At 38.1% G+C, this 23,918-nt stretch overlaps 1 protein-coding gene across 9 annotated transcripts in view; it reads left to right on the top strand.

Moving 5' to 3' along the window:
* Positions 1–23,918, top strand: part of drp2 (dystrophin related protein 2) — a 156,521-nt gene that overhangs the window by 34,137 nt on the left and 98,466 nt on the right. For 3 of the 9 annotated variants that reach the window (XM_058797334.1, XM_058797336.1, XM_058797338.1), the window contains exon 2: positions 22,322–22,468. The exons of 5 other annotated variants lie outside the window; for them this stretch is intronic. The gene's annotated coding sequence lies outside the window, so the exon portion shown is untranslated. Of the gene's footprint in view, positions 1–13,550; positions 13,568–22,321; positions 22,469–23,918 lie in introns of those variants that run through there. One more of the 9 variants, XM_058797337.1, reaches the window with a different exon arrangement.

The following is a 23,918-nucleotide window of genomic DNA, read 5'->3' as shown; positions in this document are numbered from 1 at the left end:
CTTTAGGATTAGATCCTTATTTACTGTCAAGCGAACTGCTGACTCTACTAAAGTCTAGTGAAAACTTACCAATTTAACGTTTGCTGATATTTACATCTACCTCATACACAATCCCTCTCCATACATTCGGGTCAGTATCAGTTAAATTTTCACCTGCCAGAGACTTACCCATCTGCCTTACCCGGCCTGGATGACTGTTTACTCACTGCCAGATTTGTTGCACAGCATGCCAGACTTAGCCCAGTTTCATTTCTATAGCTACTGTACTGTTCATTAATATTTCATTTAAATTTGATAACGTTACCTAGCCAAAACATTTACTTTAATTTTAATTATATAGATTAGAATACATAAATAACATGACTTAACAAATCTATAAACATCATATTATTATGAAAGCAATTTTAATGTACATTAAAGAACTGGCTTGATCAAGCTGACATGAGGACAATTTATTTACACAACAATTTATTTACAAAACCAAGTACAGCAAAAAAACAGCAGTTATACAATGTGCATATAAAATATTTAACTTATTGCAAAATTACCCATGCATTTACTTGAATGAGGCATTTATATATACACTTGGACTGTAATATTTAATAAATAAAGGTTAAAACATTAAAGATTTAAAAGGTGTTTTGAAAAACACATTGGTGAATGGCAGAGGTTTGGAATTAAACATTGTGTAATTGGCAAAATAATTTAAATAATTACCTAACTGTTACTATGAATCATTTTTAAAGGTAATCAGTGATTACTGTTCTTGGTTGCCCTTGCAAAAAATTACTGCAGTTTTAAAAAAAGTAATACTGCAGTTTTTTAAAAACTAATACTGCTGTTTGTTACATGTAGAAAAATGCAGTTTTTTGGACACGAAAAAAACCTGCATTATTGCCGTTTTACGGCAATACATCTGATGTACTATTGAAATACAACTGCTATACTACTGCAGTAGAGCTGTAGTATTACTAACAAACAACTGCAATAGAACCGCAGTATTACTGCAATAAAGCTGAAGTAGTACTACAATTATACTGCAATAAAACTGCTGTAGTACTGCAATATATAATACAACTGAAGTACAACTCAATACAACCAAAGTGCAATACTAATAAAATTCTGTACAATAACACTGAAATGCAACAAGAATATTCAGAATAAGTTTTATTTGTACACAACTGCAATATAATAAATTAAGGTAAATTAAGGTAGTTATATTGTATCTGTACTTCATTATACTGCAAATCTCCAGTTGTACTTCACTGTACTGCAGTTATACTACTTTGTACTGCAGTTTTACTGCAGTTGTACTTCAATGTACTGCAGTAATTTTTGTAAGGGTGTTGCTCATTTTCCAAATCTCTTGTCAGGAGTTGTGGTCATTGTGCAGCATGTCTTTTCACATCTTAGTCCAGTGAATTCTTAGCTTGGGAGCTTTCATTTCTGCACCTGTAAAGTGCAAATAATGCACAAGTATCTATTACTAAAGGTCTAACTGAATACACCAAACTGAATGAAAGTAAATATATTGTATTAAAGCACATGTTGTTTGACTGACACTTCTCTTGGTTACTACAAAACATAGGTTAAAAGACATTTGTGGCACATTAAGAGAAATATTCATTTAGTCTCTACATGCTAAGTGAAGAGGCATCTAAAGTAGCAACACAACTGTGATTCTGTGTTTTGTTATAGTCAGTTACATGTGTTTTGGCAGTAGTGAGCACCTGTACATAAGTCTGCTTACATTTAGCAACTGTAAAAGCAGGAAATAGCTACTACAGATGATCTCAGACATATTGATGCATATAAATTTAATTGCAGTACATTCTCATCGTAAAAACCACTGCAACTAGCTTATGTATTTAGTTCTTCTATAGAATTATAATACCAATAGTACAAACAAATCCTCTTCACTCTAACATCCTTGATGTAATTACATTCAGTTACATTCATAAAAATAAGATTGTGGAAACTAAAACTACAAACCTTTCCCCTTATATGTGGCGGCGCTGCTGGACCGTCATCATCCTCCTCTTCTTCCCCATCGGGTTTGTTTGTGGATCGAAGTGTTGCTCGTCAAAGTTTAGTGCAGCGTAAACATTCTAGACTCACATAACTGTTCTTAGATCAAAGATCAAAAACATCTCGTTGATTTATTAGCTTTAGGTGGAGAATAACTAAAGTTTTCTGGCAAATCAGCAGACTCGCACGCGAATTTAAACTTTTCCAACTTCCTTTATGAACTTGCTAAGTAAAATACTAAAATGTAAACGCATCTATGCTTAGGAGAAATATTTAATCAAAAGGATCCCATACATCCACATCTCTTGGTTATCACAGTCCAGAGCACAGCACAGCAGATAGACGTAATTGCAATTCGGTCCTACAAATGGCGGCCGCACCACTGTGTGACGTCACATGAAACCCATGAATAGTTTTAGGTTTGATATTCGCCTAGTTACCCACCGTATTTATTTTTAAATATTTTATAAATCCCTCCATTGAATATTTAATTCCCATTTGGTGGCCTTTTGTGTCCAAAATTGTGCAAAAACATGTGGGACATGGTTTTCACACTGTAGCTGTCATTGTAAGAAGTGAGCAACTCCGTTTATTTGTCTGAGGGAGCAACAGTAACTAAGGGGGGCGGGGCTTACCGATAGGTCAATTGTGAATTGTACATACAGTAAGGGAGATACTGGCAAAATTTCACATCTTACTACAACTTGTGGAATATGAAAAACCCTTTTGATGAATTACTGTAGTTAAAAAAAAATAAAAATAAATAAATAAATGTGTTATTTTAAATGTTAAAAGTTTCTCTGGTTTACATTTGCAGCAACAATACACCTAGGCGGTTTTGAACTCAGTTTTTATATCGATATAAAATGGTTGCTTACTGTTAAAACTAATCGTGGTACTGATATCTTTGTAGGACTGTCGACTCTATAGGTCTTTGGTAAGGGAAAGCAACGAAAAATGCAGCGCGTTGCGTTCTTCTGACCTCATTTGCATGCCTGTATATAGTTCGCATAATCTTCAATAAAGTGTATTCTGAATTCTGAGGTCTTATATCACTGTATTAGTTCACTGAGGCGCGTTACGCGTCGTCGGGGAATCCTGCAGTGTATGAGAGGAACCCCAGTATTAGGCTATTAGGAACCCCAGTATTATTCCTAATACCCCAGTATTAGGAACCCCAGTATTAGGCTTTATTCACACAAGCCATGATACAAAGTTACAGAAACTAAGCAACCGAAAGCAATATATGTCTTCCTCAGATGTAATGTTAGTTCTGTACTTCAGCGTTGGGTAAAAGAGCATTATAATCTCCTTTGTGGTAGAGAAAGCTGCTTACATGTAGGCTACGGGAAACAGCGAAGATGTTGAATTAAACATACACACAATCAGCGTTTCCACATGTTTATACTGGCCCCGATAATGAAAACTTCTACTTAGCGCTTGCTCCATTTCTGCAAATCAGTTTTTGTAAATGAATGACTTAATCCACATATGGCCACCCATAGACATAATATACGTAGACGCCTCATGACATGCTGGAACGTAATCCAGTGTCGCCGCCATATTGGTTGTGTCTCCTCACTCTACGCTAGCACCGGAGTCAATCGGAGTCAATGGAGAGCGAGCAATATATGCCCGTATTTTGTGCAGTTTACGGTTGCAGTAACCCGCGCAGATACCAGATCGCATGGGATTACCTTTCACAAGTAAGATTGAACAATAATTTTGGTTATTTTACCATTTATAATATTATGTCATCGTAACTAACGTTACTTACGTGTAACATTATTACAGCAGGAATTGGTACTCTCTCTCATTATCTCTTGCTGTTTTTTCTGTTCTTCAACATTCAGAGGATGTGTTCTTACTCGGGGAGCACATTGCAGAAACCCAATTCGGAATTGAAAACCATCATTTCATGCTTGTGTCATTTGTGGTCAGTGGCACCTGCAGGTGTACGGCTGGACGCACTGTGCGTACCATGAGCGCTCAGACTGACCTGTGATTTGCCCCACAAACATTTCAGCAGTAAATTATAGCCGTATTTCTGTCGACTGAACCAGCCATGCCATTAATAATGAACGTATCAGTCTTTTGCATGCCAAAGTCCATTTCTGTTTATAAACATTACGTCAGATAGAAAGAGAAAATTGTACTATACGCACTTTCATGAGATCGGGTTAGACTACAACAATTAATTTGTAGCCTATTTTACAAATGGGAATACAACGAAATTCATGACAATGTTTTACATTCAAGCTACCCGTAAAATTTATAGTGAAAAGTTCTTTAAAATCATCTGGAATGCAATAAAGTAACTTTTAAAGCTGTTTTTAAAGCATTTTGCTGCATGGATTAAAAAATAGGCTAATAAAGAATTCCCATATCATGCAGACAAAATAACGTTGCAGAAAATCCTTTAAATGTTAAGGAATTAAGAGCAGAGCAACGTAAAAATCAGAAAAATATATAATCGGGCCTGTTTTAGGCTTTTCCTTATTTTTATATTTTAGATGGTGATGAAAAATGACTGGCCATCTCCTCATTGGACGTGCCTTTAGAGAGAAATGCATCTTTACGGATTACATAATGAAAGAGTTTTTGTTTTCGATTTGAATTATTTGGTTTTAAAGTAGTAATTTAAAGCTTTCTATAGATCATATTTGTGACTCAATTCGTTGAGTTTCGGTTCATCATTGTGAAGCGCTCCTGTTCAAGACGAGACGGCAAGCCTATCCTCTGTTTTCCTATTTATTTTAATAAAAGCACAAGGTTTTGTTGATATTGTGAATGCACACAAATAGACCCTTTACAGTTCTGAATGATGTATTACTCTTACCTTTATGAGCAAACATTATGGCGTATTTTAAGTTGTTTCCACTATTATTTTAAGTTCTTTTCACGTGTGTGTGTGTGTGAGTGTGTGTGTGTGTGTGTTTGAGTGTGTGCGTGAGAGAGAGAGAAATAAATTCAAATGAACAATCAAACTTGTTTCTTTATTAAAATATAAAATTCATTAATTTATACATTTATCAATATGCCATAGCCTACCATATGTCTTTGTTAAAGAGCATAATACAAAGTCTTTTTCAATGTGTGACAGCATCCATCATAACTAAATCTCTGCCGTTTGTAACAAACCAAACCGTGTGAAAATCCGGAAAAAATTCGGGGAGTTATGATTATTGTAGTTGGGGATACACCTTCCTCAGTAGAAATAAATATATGTTTATATGTTTCTAGTAAACTGTTATTTTTCAATATAAGGCTATATGAGCATAACATATAATAATAATACTAATAATAATAATAAAAAGTGCAAAAAGTTAACAGTAAATAAAAATGTTGCTCATTGTCTTTGTAGGCTCCATGCAGAGCTGCAAAGGTCTATAATGGTAATTTAATATTAGATTATATAACCCATGACTATGTTTAAAATGGATTAGATAAACAAATGGCAGGATGTTTGTGCAGAAGCGGTTGTTCTCAAGCCAGTCAGTCTCTGTGTCTCCAAATGAGCCATCGGGTGGAAAGATGGTGCACAGTTAGTGCATCATGCAGCTGCCCTGGAGACAGATCAACTTCATAATTGAATGCCCTCTCCTACAGCTCCCGCGTTGGACTCCAGGGTTGGAGGTCTGCCGCCGTGCAATTGCAGTTTACTCTCTGCTTCGCTTCTCGTTTTGACAGAGATACCCAATAATGTACTGCATCTATAAGAAAGTCTTAATTAGAGGTGGTCTCCTCCCCTTACAGAGATGAGGAACTGCAATGAGGTGATTTACGCAAACCTTGACTTGGTAATCCATTTAATTTTCCCTCACATTAAGTTTTAAATGCTGAAACACTCTGAGCCGTGTCACTTTATTTGTCAATAAAGGCTCAGAGCAGCAGAGACAGATGAAGGCCTGCGGTTGGAACAATTTCGTGCTGCATATTTCAGTTTCTCTGTTTTCTGTTTACTGAAGATGATTATGCACCTCACATGTTCAAACCGAGTCAATTACTGTTTTCACTTGGCATGCTGTCATATTAATTTGAGTCTCTAAATACAGTGCTCATAATGGGGTCATCTGAACCAAGCGATTTGAACTGTACGGCAGAGAATGAGTCACCTGCTAGAATGAGAAAGAGCCTTCTCTTGTTCTCGTGTTGTTTTACTGGGGCTGAGGAGGGAGAGAGAGGGGAACTGGCTCGAAGGCAAGTGGCATTCTTCCTCTTCTCCAGGCATTGTTTGTGGTTTGGGATTTCAAAGTGTTTTATCGGCACAAGGCAAAGCGCTTGTGTGAAATTTGCTGCGCGGACTGTGGGATTGGAGGTGGAAAAGCTGCATTCTTCTTATATATGTGTGGCTAAAGGGCGTGAATTTCCACCAACTTTGACTCACAAGCAATGTATTTCTTTATTTCAAAGAAAAAGCCAATTGATTTGAATCTTAAGGGGCTTCAGTCCCATTTATAAGAGAAGTCTTTGAAGTGAGAAATTTCATGTAAAGTACATAAAGGACTGTTCACTTTCCATTTCTGTCTATTTAATTAGAAGCTCATAATGTATTCTTGAAATGTTTGTCACTCTAAATGCACAGGAATACCGAGTATATATATATATATACTGTATGTGTGTGTGTGTGTATGTAATATTTTTTTTTGTTATCAACATTTTTATTTATTTTTTATACATAACATCCAAAAAAAAAAAAAAAATAAAAAATAAAAAACAACAACAGACACATACTCAATATCTCAAAGTCCAATCAAAGGGAGGGAAAGAGGAAAGGCAAGAAAAACACAAAAGTCACTCCTTTATACAGTCACGTATATCAAAAAGAAAGCACTGCCAAGCATCGATGGTAGAAGGCTTGGCCCCATTGATTCGTGCTGTTGTACATTCACAAGCCACTATGTGCAGGAGACTACGGATCCAATATGTTTTTCCACACATGTGCGGTGTAAACCAGTTTTGTATTATTGTCTTCTTCGCAGCTGTAAAACCAGCAAACAACATTCTCTTTTGCATTGAAGTTATACAGAGGCCAGAATCATCATTAAGAAGACACAAACTTGGATTAACAGACCAATCCATTTGCAATAAGGATGATAAAACCAGGTTTACATGTGTCCATAGACTGATGACGACAGGACATTCCCAAAACATATGCAGAAAAGTACCTGATGATGTAGTATTACATATATGGCAGTTGAGATTCGGTTGTAGTTTCATTTTAAATCTTTTGTAAGGAGTTATGTATGCTCTATGAATGACTTTGAAGTGAATAAGACGATGAGCCAGATTTTTAGATGTTAAACTGAGATTAGACCACACTCTCTCCCAGTCGACAGATAAATTAAGGTCAGATAATTCCCTATTCCAAATAGTTTGAATAGAAAGAGGTTTTGTAATGCAATCAATAATCTTATTATATATTAAAGAAACAGACGGCCGACCAACAGATGGTGCAATCCAATCTTGCATAGGATGAGAGGAGATGGGAGATGCCCAAGGAACTCCATACGCTTTGAGAGCAGAACGTAACTGAAGAAAGACAAAATATGCGGATGCTGGTAGACAAAATTTGGTTCTTAATGTCTGAAATGAACATAGGCCCTGGTTATCATATATATCACCGCATGTGTTTACACCTAAAGAGGACCAAGAGGGTTGGACAAATGGACGATTTCCGCATACAAAATTAAAATTGTGCCATAAAGGTGTACTATTACAAAATTTGAAGGTTCCTCCTATCCAACGTTCCACCGTTTTCCAGATTTTAATAGAGTTGGCCACAACCGGACCAAATTTATACTTATCCCCTTTTTTTCCTGTGCCAGTAAATAACATATCTTGGAGTCTATTTGGTTTAACCTTGTCAGCTTCAATCACTCTCCAAGAAACTGTAGATTGAGGATCAACCCAATTATGAAGAGCCTTAAGCTGGAACGACCAATAATACAGTTCAAAATTTGGTACAGCCAGTCCTCCTGCGCTATTAGGATGTTGTAATGTGGTAAGTTTAATTCTGGGGCATTTATCATTCCAGATAAATTTAGAAATTATGGAGTTAATCTCCTTAAAATAACCTGGAGGGGAGAAAGTGGTAGCATAGAGAAAAAAATTAAATCGAGGTAACAAATTCATCTTAACAGTGGAAATTCTTCCTTGAAGAGAGACTTTAAGATTCTTCCATCTTTGAATGTCATTTTGATTTTAACTAAGATATTATTAAAATTGTCTCTGGCAATCTTATGAATGTTTTATATATGGTAATGCCCAAATAGATGAAAGATTCCTTAATAGGGATAAATGAGGGAATAGAAGAATTGACTTTAACATTGTTAATTGGCATTAAAGCAGATTTGCTCCAATTTATTTTATATCCTGATAAGCTACTAAAATTATCAAATTCCTTAATTACACTAGAGACTGAAACATCAAAGTGGTCTAAATATAGAATAATATCATCAGCGATAACGAAATACTATGATTATGATCATGAATCTTAATCGATACTTCAGATTTCCTGATGGCTTGTGCTAAGGGTTCAAGAGATAGACAAAACAATAAGGGTGAGAGCGGACATCCTGCCTTGTTCCCCGCTGCAAAGGGAACGGGGAAATAATATTACCAGTTATGACTGATGCTGCAGGTGAGTGGTATAATGTCTTAATCATAGAAATGAAGTGTTCGCCGAAGCGAAACATTGCAGAACTGCCCACATATAATTCCACTCTAGCCTGTCAAAGGCTTTTTCTGCATCATGAAAAGACCGCACAAGGGGTCGGTGGGAGTCTGCAAAGTCCAGAATATGAAGGAGTCGACGATATTGTCAGATGCATTGCGCCCTTGATGAAACCAGTTTGGTCCTCCTTGATCAGACTATGAATTACCTTCTCCATACGAAAAGCAAAAACTTTAGCATAGATTTTAAGATCACATGGGATAAGCGAAATCGGTCTGTAGCTGGAACAATCTAATGGGTCTTTCCTTTTTAAGAAGTAATGAAATCAGTGATGTTTTTGATCTCTATGAAAAACCCCATGTTCAATTGCAAAATTAAATGAATTAAGCATAAGTGTCCCTACCAAATCCCAAATTTCTAAATATAATTCAGGGGAGACCATCTAGACCTGGCGATTTGCCCTTTGAAGGCTTTTTAGAGAGACGTGAAGCTCCTCCAAACTTAATGGGGCCTCCAAAGATTCTTTATCCATCTGTGAGATCCGAGGCAGTTCCAATTTATCTAAATACTGCTTACAAATTGGTTCATCAAAATCTGTTTCGCTTTATACAGATTCATGTAAAACCTTTAAATATGTCATTAATTGCCGCAGGATTCATGGTGACCTGATCATCCGTTGATTTTATTGCGCTAATATATGCCTTAGACTCGCATTCTTTCAACCTAAGGGCCAATAAATGACTAGGTCTCTCTGATTCAAAATAATATTTTTGCCTAGTCCTATGTAAAATAAATTCCGCCTTTGAGTGTGAAAGTAAATCATATTCTTCTTTTAAAGAGGACAACTGTGTAGCCTGTTGCTCAGTAAAATGTTGTTTTGTAGGTTTTGCAATGATTGTATTTTATTTTCTAATTGTGTAAATTGGTAAGTTTTCGCTTTGGCAAGAGTAGAAGAAAAAGATATACAGAATCCTCGTATGGCACATTTAGTCGATTCCCACATTATTTGAGGATCCACATCAGAGGGCATATTGATTTCAAGAAATTCCTTAATATATTCTTTTAATGAAGTAATGAAAGTCTGATTACTTAATAATGATATGTTAAAGCGCCATCTAGGGGCTTTGGCTTTAACATCGGAAAGAGGAACACTGCACAACACAGCAGAATGATCAGATAATAAAATTGGTAATATAGAGATGGACTAATTCGACGAAATTAAAGATGGGCTGAGAAATATGTAGTCTATCCTAGAGAAAGTCTTATGTCTATTAGAAAAAAAAGTGAAGTCCTTAGCTTTAGTATTCTGAATTCTCCAAAGATCGATTAAGTTGAGCTCTGTGATAAATTTATTCAGTAATTTAGAAGATGGATTGGCTGTTGTATCAAATTGAGATTTATCTAAAGCAGGATTTATGACAGCATTAAAATCCCCACCCACAACTAATGGGCAGTCAATCTGCTCAAGTAATGTTTTGGAAATCTGTGTAAGGAACGCACTGTCTGTCTCATTCGGACCGTAAATAGAGACCAATGCTAACCTATTATTATATATTTTGCATCGGATAAACACAAATCTACCCTTCTCATCACTACCAAGGTGTTCAATTGTTAAATTTAACTTTCGATTAACAAGGATAAGCACCCCCTTAGTTTTATTTTGAGCGCAGGAAAAAGCCACTAATTTATAATATTTATTCTGAAAACGTGCCACGTCAGATTGTTTTAAATGCGTCTCTTGAATTAGGGCACAGGAAATAGACTTACGGTGTAAATATTCAAACACACGGGATCGTTTAACAGCGGAATTTAAACCATTCACATTCAGTGATAAAATATTTAGAGTATGCATTGAATATTCACAATCCCTAAATTGTATTCAATAAATGAAAAACAAACAAAAGCACTTCCATTCTGTAAATAGCATGTAAAGGCTGACGTGCACTTTAGATACCAAACCTCCTAGAAGAAAAATCCCTTTAGAAATAAGGTAAAATAAATAACAGTATAAATGTCTGTTGTAAAAAGTAAAAACAACATAAAAACCTGAACAACCAACAACTATAAACGAGGAACAACTCAGACCGCACATTACCAAGAACATAGGTCTGACTGAGCAACAAAAATAGTGATGGTTCGTGACCGATCCACTCCAACGCAAGACATGTCTCCCGAAAGGCCCACACAGCCAAAACATATTTTTAATTAAACCTACTCTCAATTAGTCCCCTCCAAAAGAGAGAGAGAGAGAGAGAAAAAAAAAGGAGTGTCAGTCTTACCAGCAACGAGATCGTTGTACCGGATATATAGGGACAATATCTCGGTAGTAGAGAGGAGAGAAGAAAAAGCAAAAAATAGACTTAGCAAGCATCCATGTCCATCCTACCATCATCCCCTACTGGGCAGCTAGAACCATGTCCATCCCGGCCATCAAGTTCCTCCCGCTGGACCGGAGAGACAGCGGCCGCTGTTCCCCCGTCGCCGCCCCGCAGAGCCGCGGCATATGTCTTCTGCTGAGACAGGGAGCTGATAAAATCCTCCGCTTTCTGAGGGGAATCGAAGCTTTTCTGTTCCCCTTTGTGCCGTAGTTTAACCACCGCCGGATAGATGAGGAAGGGCTGGAGGCCAAGCGCTGTCATCTTCTTCAAAACCGGACCAAATGCCTTTCTCCTGATCGCTGTAGCTGGACTAAAGTCGGGAAAAAATAGTAGTGTAACATTGTTCTGTGCGCATTTCACCGGATAGGCCTGCCGAGCACCCTTCAGGATATCTGATCTGTCATGCCATCTCAGTACACGGAAGATAAGAGTGCGCGGCCGATCGGAGCCTCTCCCTCCGCCATACACGCGGTGCGCCCGGTCAATCTCAATGTCACGGCCCCTCAAGGAAGGAATCCACTTGGGAAGATGAACTCTGAGGAAACCAGCCGCGTCGGATCCCTCAGCCCCCTCTGGCAGCCCCACCAGTCGTACGTTGTTCCTCCTGCACCTGTCCTCCATATCCGTCATCTTCTCGGTGAGTCGCTCCAGCTGATTTCTTACGTCCGTGACTGCCCTCCTATCCTCACGTGCATCTGCTTGCACAGAATCAACGCGGTCACGTGTCTGCTTCGCCGCTGTAGTTATGGCCTCAAACTCCTCTCTTAGCTTTTTAACAGACTTGTTGGTCGCTTGTATGTCCTCACGCAGTTCACGCAATGCTGGAATCAGTACAGAGTCCATCGCATCTCTTACTGCCGAATTCACAACCGAATTCAAAGTGTTTTGCTGTTGTTTAAATGCTAGTTCAATACGGCTAGCGATAGCATCGTCGAGGTCTTCTCTGGAGATGGCGGAATCTCTGAATTTTTTCTTCATTGGCGATTGCTCAATCTCTCTTTTCCGATCCCCTTTGTCTGCCTTAGCACTCATGATGGGTCCAATGCAGAGTGGTTCAAATTTTACTGACAGGATCTTACAATATGTGGCAAAGTGAGCAGAGCGAAAGACTAAGCTTGCATCGCCGTCGAAGGGTCACGTCTGTGTATGTAATATTTATATTTTATTAATATTTTTTAGCGAAGCAAGATACATTTTGGATCTTTGATTAATAGAAAGTTTAAAAGACCACTGTTTATTTGAAATAGAAAAATTTACATTATTTACATAACATTATAAGTCTCTTTACTGTCACATTTAATCAATTTATGTCCTATAAAAAGAAAAGTATATAAAGAAAATCTTACTGACCCCCAAAAACTTTAAATGTTATGCATATTTATACATATAATACAGTATAATGTAGTGTATGTATATCTAAATAAATATTTATGGCCAATATATAACATTTTCTCAGTTTACTCTATTTAGCTTTAATGGGTATGCCAAAAAGTATTTTATTTATTTTATTTTAACCCTACTTACATCAGTGTTGCTGTCTGCAGCCTTATGGCTTGGAAGAGTTTGGAATTGTATGTAAGGCAATTTGAGTAGGAGCAGGTTCAGAGTTTGTCAAGCTGAAAGGCTTTAGACAAATGGATATCAAGTGGACATGGAGTCGAGGTCTTAGCAGGTGACAGGTAGGAAAACCCTGCCAACCCTGTGCTCTTCGGGAGACTGATGACTGGGCACTTGAGAAAGTGCAAAAGTGCCTAAGTCTCCAGAACTTTGGGGAAAAAATAGTGTTTGGAGTGCACTACTTATCCGATGTCTGATCACATGCTTTAGATTTATAAGGACTACTGAAATCAGAAGCATGAATGAGATGATTTCTCCTCTGGCTTTTGTCTGATGTTTGAACACATCATCTTCATTCTTTTGTGCATTCTATTGAAGATGATGTGTAAAGGTTTTTTCTTCCTTTGCTGTCCTTTGAGGTGTCATCAAGGCATCTTGTTTTTTTTTTTTTTACCTCACCCTTGCAGGAATCTGAATTATGATTCGGTATCTCAAATCCAATATCAGATGCTGTATGTCAACAACTACAGAGAGTCTCTGTTCCTTCACTATTACTTTGTAGGGTTGCGTATTAAAATCAATACCTAGATTGAATTAGCTTTCTTGTTTTTTAACCTTTGAATTGTATTGCTCAAAGTGAATCCCATCCAGCTCTAAATATCATTAATCAAGGAATAGTTCACACAGCAAAGTTCTCTCATGTTGTTCCAAACGTCTACGTTTATTTATTTATTTTTTGATTGGAAATTTTTTTTATTTTCTATACTACAACAGTTCATATTGACTATCATAAAAATGGAATAAACATACAATTATACTGTATAAACTACCATTATGTGGCAAAGAATTGTGTGAAGATTCTTCCAAATGTTTCCTGTTTTGTCCTACAGATGAAATACCAAACGACATGTTGGTTTGTGACATGACGGTGAGTAAATTATCTCATAATTTACATTTTTGTTTGAATTTATGGCACTGATGAGCAAGTGATGCAATGTTAAGTTTCTCCAAATCTTTTCCAAAAGATTTTCTTTGTGGACAAAGACATCTTCCTGACATCTGTGCCACTGGATGTGATGAGGCAGAGCTCACTGTAGATTTTGAGGAGAGGAGGTGTGATATATGTTTTGTTTGCAGTTGTGCCTATATGCTGACATGAGTGGGAATAGATTTACAGGAGAGAGACATTCTTTTGTGTATTTGTTCGAAAAACATAGAAAAAGCGTGTTTGCACAGTGTTCTCGGTTACAAGGAAAATATTAAATTCGATTCACAGTACAAGGCTACAGCAAACAGAGGATTTCAATAGTGCAAGAGCAGTGTACCCTATCCATGCTATGCAGGATGCAATAACATATTGATACGCAATGGAGACGTATACAAATAGACTTGTAAAATATAACTCATTAGTAATAAATAAGTGGAGCCATTCTGTAGTACTAAATGACAGAAGGATGTTTTACAAGTACAGATTGTTTTTGAAGAGCAGTGGAGTTTTAAGCTCCAAAAGCTTTTTAAGGTACTGCTGAAGTCTCTTTAGTCTGTTGAATGGTGGGATGTAGCCATGACTACTAAGATTCTGATTAATTTTTCTCCTAATTTATTCTACCATAATAAATGGATATGCGTGTGATTGCAACAGATCTTTTTTTTTAAAGCCATGACAAAGAATCAACTAGTTTTCATTAATATCCACTGTGGGAAATTGTCTTGGACTCACCATGGAAACTGCTGAAGAACACTGTAATCATATGTTTTAGTACGTGTGATGTTTGATTTGTGAATGTTAGTGACCTTTTCCTCCATAACTCATCTCACTAATGCGTCAGAGCTAAAAGCCTGACTCATAGTAACTCCCAAACCTAACATTACTTTCTGCCTTGTGATATTTTTTAACAGGACTCAACAAATCTGTAAGAGTTTGATTGATTTGTTTTTTTTTTTTTTGATTGATTGATTTTCCCCCTTGTTTGAGTTGCCTTCATTTCACTCTTCATTCCATTTGTGTGCTGTGCGCATACTTTTGACTTACTCTTGTACCTTAAAAAGATTTTGAACCATATTTAAAGAACTGACAATATAAAATTAGGTTCAAACCGGTTAGTTTCTCTTATTATATTTATTATTTCATAATATTTACAATTGCATTAGCATGGTCAAGCTGCAACTTTTTTATTAAACAGATCAAATATTTTTCTTGGCTCGAAACACAAAAATATTGGCTGTAAATAATGTGGAATAGTGCTGTAATACTTGCTAGCGCCATTTTTGCGCTGACCTTCAACCCTGAAACATTTTGAATGTAGAAAGGTTGGCACAAAACATGTTTTGTAAAAGAAATGTCATGGAATACAAATATTTTTGTTAAATTAAAATGTGTTTCCTTTCAAGGCACACAAAACTGAGTCATGCTACTAGAATTTCTTATAGTTATCAATTAGTTAGCTATTCCAGTTATCGTAAGTATTTGAATACCAAGCATACTGTGTCAGGGCTTAAATTTGTAGCACTTAAATAAATATTTAGTACTGGACTTAATAGTTTAAGAATTAATAAGTACATTCCCCTATGGTGATCCTGTATTTCTACAGGATTAACAACCCAGTTATTATTTTGCCTGAGGTGGAAAAATATGATTTCTTGAAAGTTCAGGCAAGAGATTTTCAGAAAAAAATTAAACAGTTTCTTGGAAATTATTTTTCATCAGTATTGGATAAGGCATAATGCACAGTCATCCAGTCAGTATTGCAATATAAACTCAAGAGGGTGATCTGCAAAGCAGAGGAGTCTTGTGATTTGATTTCAGAATGTAGCGATTGACTCATCAGAATCAAAGAAAAAGTAGCCTATTCGAGAGGTAATAAGCATAAGTAATAGACCCCCTGTTCCTCTCCTATTACTTTTAAAGTATTACATGTGTTCAATTATATTATTGAAATACTTTTTTATTTTCCCTTTTACTTGCTGGTACATGTGAGTTTAAGTAAGGAATTCAGTTTTGCTGTTTTAAGACATCAGCTCATCATGAGAGAAGCTGGGCCATGTGTGCTGTCATATGGTCCAAAGCCTCCAGATGGATGAGGACAGACCAAACGTACCCCTTAACTTCCTTTCTAGCAAAAAAACACTATCTAAACATAGATGATTTATGGCTTCTTCAGCACAGTTATATAGCACTCCAGGCTTTGATTTCCACCCAGTTTTTAATCTGAGATCTGAGATCATATTATAGGATAAGATACTGTACTTATTTGCTAAACGAGATGTAATATGTAATGCAATAACTTTGATTATACAAGACCTTGACTTGATTCCTATCGGAGAGCAATCCTGTTTATATGGAAGCCATCTGAGCATAATTCAGCTGATACTTAAGATGCACTTTTTATAGTTTATCCATACCTACTGTTTGGGTTATGTTTGTGCTTAATTATTTATCAAAGGATTTGACCATGGCCTCCCTCCTGTCTCCCCTTTTAACAAACATATCAGTTTCCCACATGTGTTGGTATGGTTTGTTGTTTATCTCCCAAAAGGCATTATTGACTAGTCCTAGATCAATATCAGCCAGAATATGAGCATGATGTATTCCCATCGACCTGAAAGAAAGAACAATCTCACAGAGTCGACCAAAACTCCATTAGGGAAAAAGAAAGTGTGATTACAGGCCTGATAATGGGGCTGTATACACATTGAAGTGCATCACTCTCCCCATATCTATTGGCGGCATGAGTTTGGATGTGGAAAGTAGCGGCCATCAGCCTCACTGTTCCATCAAGACCATCACGGCACAAATCCACAGAGGGACTGAGACCAATAAAAGCTGTTTTTTTCCTGCTGGAACGATGCTGATGGGCTCTTTCTGCGGTGAGACGTGAAGAAATGTACAGCTCTGAGATGTGCCTCTACTTAATGGGGGGAACTTGCAGTTATGCTATAACATTTTTTGACTCAGAATGTATAATCAGCACATGGCAAAAATATGCAAATGAAGTAACTGTGCACCATTCCTTGAATATTCAAATTAAGTTTGACGCGTATGAAATTGCAAAAGGATCTGTAGTGCATACTGTTCTAAGACATGTTAATTTTATTGTAGAGCGGCGACAATTAAATAAAATGTCGTTTGCGTCATTGGTGTCACCAAGGCGCTTTTTAATGCTGTTGAAATCGTATTAAACACCCATGTTTGTGGTAACCAGATTCCAAGATGTAACGTCTTAAGTTTTAATAGCATGAAGGAGCATCATAATTATACTATAAAGCCCATAAACATTCACAATTGAGTTTCATAGCCTTCAGATGGGGGATATCAACGTGACCGGATTGATTATTGTCCTCTGCTATGCTCCGTTTGGTGTCGATGATGGAGAAGATGGCCTATTGTACCATTATCCTCTCCAGTATAGTTATGGAGACATCAGAGCTTGTAAAGGTTGAGCAAATCTGGGATGATAAAGCTAGTCCTCTAATCTTTCATATAATCTTTCATTACCCGACTCCGCTGAGCTTTTCATGTTTTTCTCTATGTGCGTGCAGTGTAGCGTAGCCGCATGGGTACACTGGAGCTCGGTGTAAATCTATATCCTGCCAAGCTGGATCCAGACTGTGGGAAAAGTGTGCATAAGTCGAGGGGGGTCACACCTCGGGCTCCTCTACTTACTTAACCCCCTCTGGTGAGGCTCCATTTCTGCGTGCAAAACATGAATTAATCACTTTCTGCATTGTGTGTGTGCAGTGGAGGAGGTCATGAAGACGTTGCCCTGAAGAAGCCTTTTAAAGACTAAAGGGAGGTGGATTTGAACATAGCTGAGTCAATACAATTCCTTTGTGTTAATAGGTCATTCTCTTTTAGCTTATGTGAGATGGGTAATGATGGCTTTATAGTTTTGTGAAACTTTTTGCATTAAAACATGTGAGAGTAATGGTGTAGAGTAATGTGGGTGTATATAAATGCAGCAGTACTGAATGTATATACTTTTGTTTTGTTCAAATCTTGGACAACTGGTGCAAACACAAACTAATGTGGGTTGCTTGTTGTTGTGCAGCAGTACTGAGGCAGCTAGCTTGACTGCAGAGGTCTCACAGTGCTAAATATGCACATATTTTATTTTCTCTGGAAACTGATAACAAAGAAATAACATGCCTCCTGAAAATGAACTTGGAATGGAGGAAGCAGCCAGACCGAGAGGGAATTCTCCACCATTCTTTTCAGAGACCTTAGGCATAAGACTGATTCAGAAAAACACTTTTGGCACCATAAATAGCTTAGACTTTTTGCTAAATGTCATTCTCTCCCGGTTTAGAATGTAAAATGACACATTAATGACACCTTTGTAATCAAAAACATTACAGGACCTCTGTGCCATACTATCCTAATCTGTTCTCTCTGCCCGGAATGTTCTCGTTTCCACCATGTTTCAATTCATTAGCTGCTTAAGCTTTTGATGAATTGATTCCAGTATGCCGATGGCTAGTTGAAATAAAGCGAGACTGCGGACTGAACGGGAAGTCTCAGGTTTGTTGTAATGAGTAAGACGGCCATTGAGTGTATTAGCACTTTGAAAATTCCCCTCTGTTAGGAGCAGCCTCCTCTGACAAAGACAGGAAATGAGTGTCTAAGAGGTTGTGCGGTGATTAAGTGTGGATCGTGGAGAGCTGCCTCGCTCTGCTGAGAGGCAGATGGTAACCTTGGGGACGCTGACGCGGCTTTGTGTAAGTGAGAGTGGCAGGAGGCACTTCTCGAGCTGCACTGCCTGTTCCACCAAGCTACCTCTATCTTCCTCTCCGTTTTTTATTTTTCTGTTTCTGTATGTCTGTTTCATTGACATAAATGCACATTCTAGCCTGTCTGTGTTTCTCTCAGCGGCTGGCTGATGGGAGAGCACATTACGTGTTCTTACTGCGTGGTTCTTTAATTACATTACCCTCTGCTAGGGTCTATATACCATATATTATCTGCAAATAGACTGACATCCATTAGATCCATTCAGGGCAAAGTCGTACGTCACCTATAAGTAACAACCATTGCTTAATTATTTTTCTTTAGCATTCAAGGTGTAAAGTATAAGCCTGGCTTCCTATAAAACCTGGTTTGTGACAATCTCCACTATAAATAAAGCTGATGTGATTTGACCCACCATCAAAAAGCATTTCATGCTCCTGAAGCCATGTTGAAGTTTATCTGAATGAACGCTCCCAATTTCTAGCGACAAAATGGTTCATTATCAGGGCGCAAAGGGAATGACAGAGGAGCTAACACGGTGAATGATGGATTAGCTTGTGTGGTAAATACACTTCAGCATGGTGTCCTACTTAAAGTGACAAGCGCTCTGTTTGTGTGGTTCGTGACTAAATGCTGTTGGTCCTTTGCGGCACGGTTTGGTGCAGGGTGGTACACAGCCTGAGTGTTTTTCACTGTAGTTACTCGCTTTCTGTCATACTGTCTCCATCTCTTCCACCTTCTCCAAGTTTCACTTCAAGGCCACCTGAGACTTCTTGTTGGTGAGAATGTGCAGACGGGCTTTAAAACGCTCTTGATTCAGCCGGCTGAATACTCACGGATGGAGTGGAGGCGAACAGGACATTTTGGAGTCCTTAAGTTATCTTCCCTCAAGAATTTTATGTTTGATCTTTACAGGGATGCTTTGCTCAAAAATAATACAAAAATGGTGTCATTTACTCACCCTCATATACTTCCAAACTCGTATGCCTTCATTTCCTCTGTGAAACACAAAAGAAGATATTTTAAAGAACGGGGTCCAATGTTGGGTCACACTTTATATTAGGTGGCCTTAATTACTATGTACTTACATCAAAAAATAAGTACAATGTGCTTATTGTGTTCATATTGTTTTGCAAAACACTTCTGCTGCTATTGAGGTGGGATATGGGTAAGGTTACGGACAGGTTAAGTGGTATGGGTAGGTCTAAGGGTGGGTTAAGGTCTAAGGGATGGGTCAACAGTGTAATTATAAATGTAATTACAGATGTAATTACATAAAGGTATTATTAACAAAATAAGTACAATGTAAGAACATGTACACAATAAGTCCATTGTATCAAATGATTTATTTAAATGTAAGTACATAGTAGTTAAGGCCACTTAATATAAAGTGGGACCCAATGTTGTTTTTGGGATCAGTGAGGGTCCAAGGTTGTTTTTTGGTGAACTATCTCTTGTGCGAATTTCTTGAATTACGATGACTTAAAGACTCAAAAGTGTCCTGTTCATCTCCATTGTCTTTGCTTTTATCCAGCTGAAATGAGTGTTTTGAAACATTTTTAAACATCTGCATTGTTTTGAACCCCATTGAATTGTGTCAAAAAAAACAAAAAAAACAAACAAAAAAAAAACAGCCTTTATTCAAAATTTCTTCTTTTGTGTTCCACAGAAGAAATAAAGTCATTCAGGTTTGCAACAACATGATAATGCTTAAAGGGGTCATATGACGTTGCTAAAAATTTATTAAACCAATTATTTGGTGTAATGCAATGTGTTTATGCGGTTTAAGGTTCAAAAAGCACATTATTTTCCACATACTGTACATTATTGTTGCTCCTCTATGCCCCGCCTTTCTGAAACGCGTTGATTTTTACAAAGCTCATCGGACTGAGAAGTGAGGTGTTCTCTGATTGGCCAGCTATCCAGTGCATTGTGATGGGCAGAATACCTCAAGCGTGTGACGGAAATGTCACACCCCTTACCGTATTATGATGCCGTGTCTCTGCACGATGAGACAAAAACAATAAAACCCATTATAAACAAGGTATTCGTTGCATCCAGTGGGGACATACTGATTATAATGATTTATACTGTCTTTTTACGTGTCGCGTTGCATCACGCCTCGTTGCATCGCGCCTCGTAAACATTACCATGTCTGCATTTGTGTTCGGAGAAATAACAAACAACAAGCACTAACGTTACTCCACACTGCTCAAAACTTGTGTTTGAATAGTTGGCAAATTCTTTAAATATGAAATCATACTTACAGGCTTTAAGTCATAAGCGCCGGACTGTCCTTTTAAAGTTGGAATTGCCCCACTTTATAGAAACAGCCTTTGTGCACAGCTGGGCTACTCTCCTCCCAGGTTCAGGAAAAAATCCTCCGTAAAATGCGCTGCACACACTCTAATATTTGGGTTGAACTGTTCTGGAACAGTGTTGTAAATACAACTTAACCACTGATTTCTAGTTGTGTCCTCTTTTGGAAACCCAAACAAAGTATTTTTGCTTTCACAACAAAACACACAGCGTCTCCAGGACATGGCGCCCGCGGCAGCAACAGCACTACAGCGAGAATTTTATTACGCCCCCTTTCTTTGCATATACATTTGGGCTGTGTTATGCAAATAAACCCACACAGTGACGTAGACATGTGGGGGCATGTTTAAATGAGGCGTTTTAAGAGGACATAGACGAGTCTTAACTTTTATAAAGAATATCTCTTTGGGTTTGAGACTTTAGTTTTGCAGCTTTAGGGATCTTATCTATGCACGAACAGCTTGTAACACTCCAAAGAGAAAGGAAAACATGAAATCGTGTTATATGACCCCTTTAACTGAATTTTTTGCTGAACTATCCCTTTAAGAGCTGCAGTCTCAGATATACCACAGTGCAAATCACACTAAAGAGGACAGATTCAATTGTATATTTGAGAACGTACAAGAAATCTAACAGTATTGTAAAACAGACATAAAAGCATAGATTTTTTTTTCTTTTTTAGATGTTAAAATTAATGACTTCTTGTTACTTGTAAGTTTGAAGAGAGGAAAAGCTCAGGAACTCTGCTTCTTGCTCTCATTTGGTCTGTGTTTCTAGAGTCCCTACACATATCGGTTCATTCATACTCAGCTAAGTGACACCACAGCCTTGTGTGCATGACATGGAACAGGGATATTGGGAAAAAGAGAAAGACTTTTACTCTCAGCTGAAACTATAATGTAAATTATGAATGCCTTCTACAGCTTTGAAATATCTAGTCTCATTGCCCTGGCTAGTTACTACCAGCCAGCTGCACATTAAACTTTTATGGCTCTGTTTTGAACTTCAGAATTTTTTGCTCACCTTTGTACTTTGACTGGTGGGTGAATGACACATCTTCACGTAGGCCTTTCGTAGCTGAAACTCTGTCGCTTGTCCACCATCGAAATAGGATTTGTGTCCATCGACACCCGTAAAGGTCAGGCGGCGAGTAGACTTTAGAGATTAAAGAGGAACTCGGCACAGGTGGCAGACCTTGGGCCCAGCCTGGAGCTGTTTGTGGCTCGAGAGCACGTCCAGGAAGTAATGAAATCTCGGCTTGGCCAGCGACGCTCATTGGCATTCACACTCCGTCTGCTTCGCTTTCCCGCCATCGGCCATGTGTGAGCTCGGCTGGCTGTTGGGATTGTGCGGACAAAGCATGCTGTCCCCTGATAAGGGAGCCTCAGCTGGTTAGCCATTAGCCAGATTAGCACAACTAGGAGGCCTGGGCAGCAGCATCATGTCAAGCTCTGAAGCCCGAGAGCTTGGTATCCCGGGCTGAGCTTCATTTGCGGGTCCTCGCCTTGGCATGCGGCCCAGATCCAAGGGTTTCAAGGGGAAGCAATGAGCAGCTGTTTGATTTTCCTTTTGCTTCAGTCTCTTATCACATCTTCTCTCTGGCAGTAGGGTGACGATATGATCCTCTTCTTCCTGTAGGTCCCAGGATACGCAAATTGCCAGGTCTTCTCCTCCTCTCCATACCGCTCTGCTGGCTGCTCCTGTAGCTTCTGGAGAACGCCTCCTCTCTACGCTGCCTCGGACACCAGGAACCTGCCGCCACGTCAATCACGTCCTCACAGCTGGGTAATTAATTTCAAGTGCAAATTGTAGCCGTCTTCACTTGAGAGAGGGTGAGAATAGATCATACTTTTCCCCCTCTTTAGTCTGTTTATACACAGTCCAGACTGAGCTTGTTCCTCCAGACCAGTTTGCCAACGAGGCTCTGCTTAAATCTCCAGGGTGGTGATCAGAGGTTTTTGTGTTTTTGTTTGTGCATCTTTCAAAGCCAAGCGACTGTAAGGAATATCAGTCATTTTAGAGTTGCCTGCTTGGCTACAAGTCATCTGTGAATTTTCAAAGTCTGACGCTCTTTATGAGAAGAGACCTTTGTAACAAAGCCAATAGCCTTTGGTGTCTTTCAAGAAAACTTTACCAAGCCCATATGCAGAATCTCATGAGACATGCTTTGTCAACACAAGGCTTTGTGGCTTCATTGAGTTTACCTCTTTCTTCTCTTTCTTTTTTCACTTTTTGCAAACTTGTTGTTCACCTTGTTCAGTCTATATTGAACTTATTAGTGTTTGGAAATTTTACTTTGTAAAGCAGAATTGTGCTCCTCTTTAAAACTGCTAATTACATAATTAGTTTTTAAAAGATAGTGGCATGTGCTTTGTTTCTCTCTGTCAACTGCTGATGCTTTCAGAGAGTTGAACTGTGCATTTTTCAAATGTTTGTCTGCCTCACATAGTTTGCTTGCAACGACTAGACTACTGTATTGACATTATGCCATTTTCAGGGTAAGCCAGGGTTGTGTGCAGTAAAAAATTGAATTAGGAATGCCTTTTACTTTCCAATTCTACATTCAATATCTATCTGTCTGTCTGTATATCTACACAATTCAAATATCTACAATTCAGATTCCAATTCAACTTACTGCTGAAACTCTGGAGCAAACAGCTTTGTTCATAATAATTGGTTGGTTGGGATAGTTTGGTCACATTAAGTTGCTCTACTTGGTTGTAGCATAAACATACTGCAGACATATATGTGGGAGAGTTAGAGCTTTCAAACGAAAACCCAGATATTATGGTGCAACTTGTCACATTTCAAAAGCTATGAGTAAAGCAATTACTTTGTGTTTCGCAATTTTTAATTGCATATGTTGATTCCTGTGTTGTACATTACATGAAAAGAAAGTTTTTATCTCCAGTGGAGAACATAATGGTTAAAAGTGCGCATAATTGCTTATGTAGAGATTGCAGTAACATCCCACCCACATGATTAACCGGCTTGCATAAACACAGACATAGACACAAAACACTCAATTTCACACAGTCCTTTTTGTGGTAGACAGAATACCTGTATTTCCTCTGTGAGCCCTCATTTAGGTGAGCTGACCTTGCATGAGCTGCGTCAATCACTCTCTATCTGCCGGTAAATCCTCCCTTATCTTGGGCTTAAACTGACGGAGCTCACACACATCTGCACTGCAGGAGACTGTGAGGCTGTACAATCCAGGAACAGAGTCAGATTG

Source organism: Onychostoma macrolepis, chromosome 14, assembly GCF_012432095.1.
Source record: "Onychostoma macrolepis isolate SWU-2019 chromosome 14, ASM1243209v1, whole genome shotgun sequence".
NCBI classification, from domain to species: Eukaryota; Metazoa; Chordata; class Actinopteri; order Cypriniformes; family Cyprinidae; genus Onychostoma; species Onychostoma macrolepis.
Note: the sequence above shows the minus strand (reverse complement) of the source record. Positions and strands in the feature narration are given on the sequence as shown.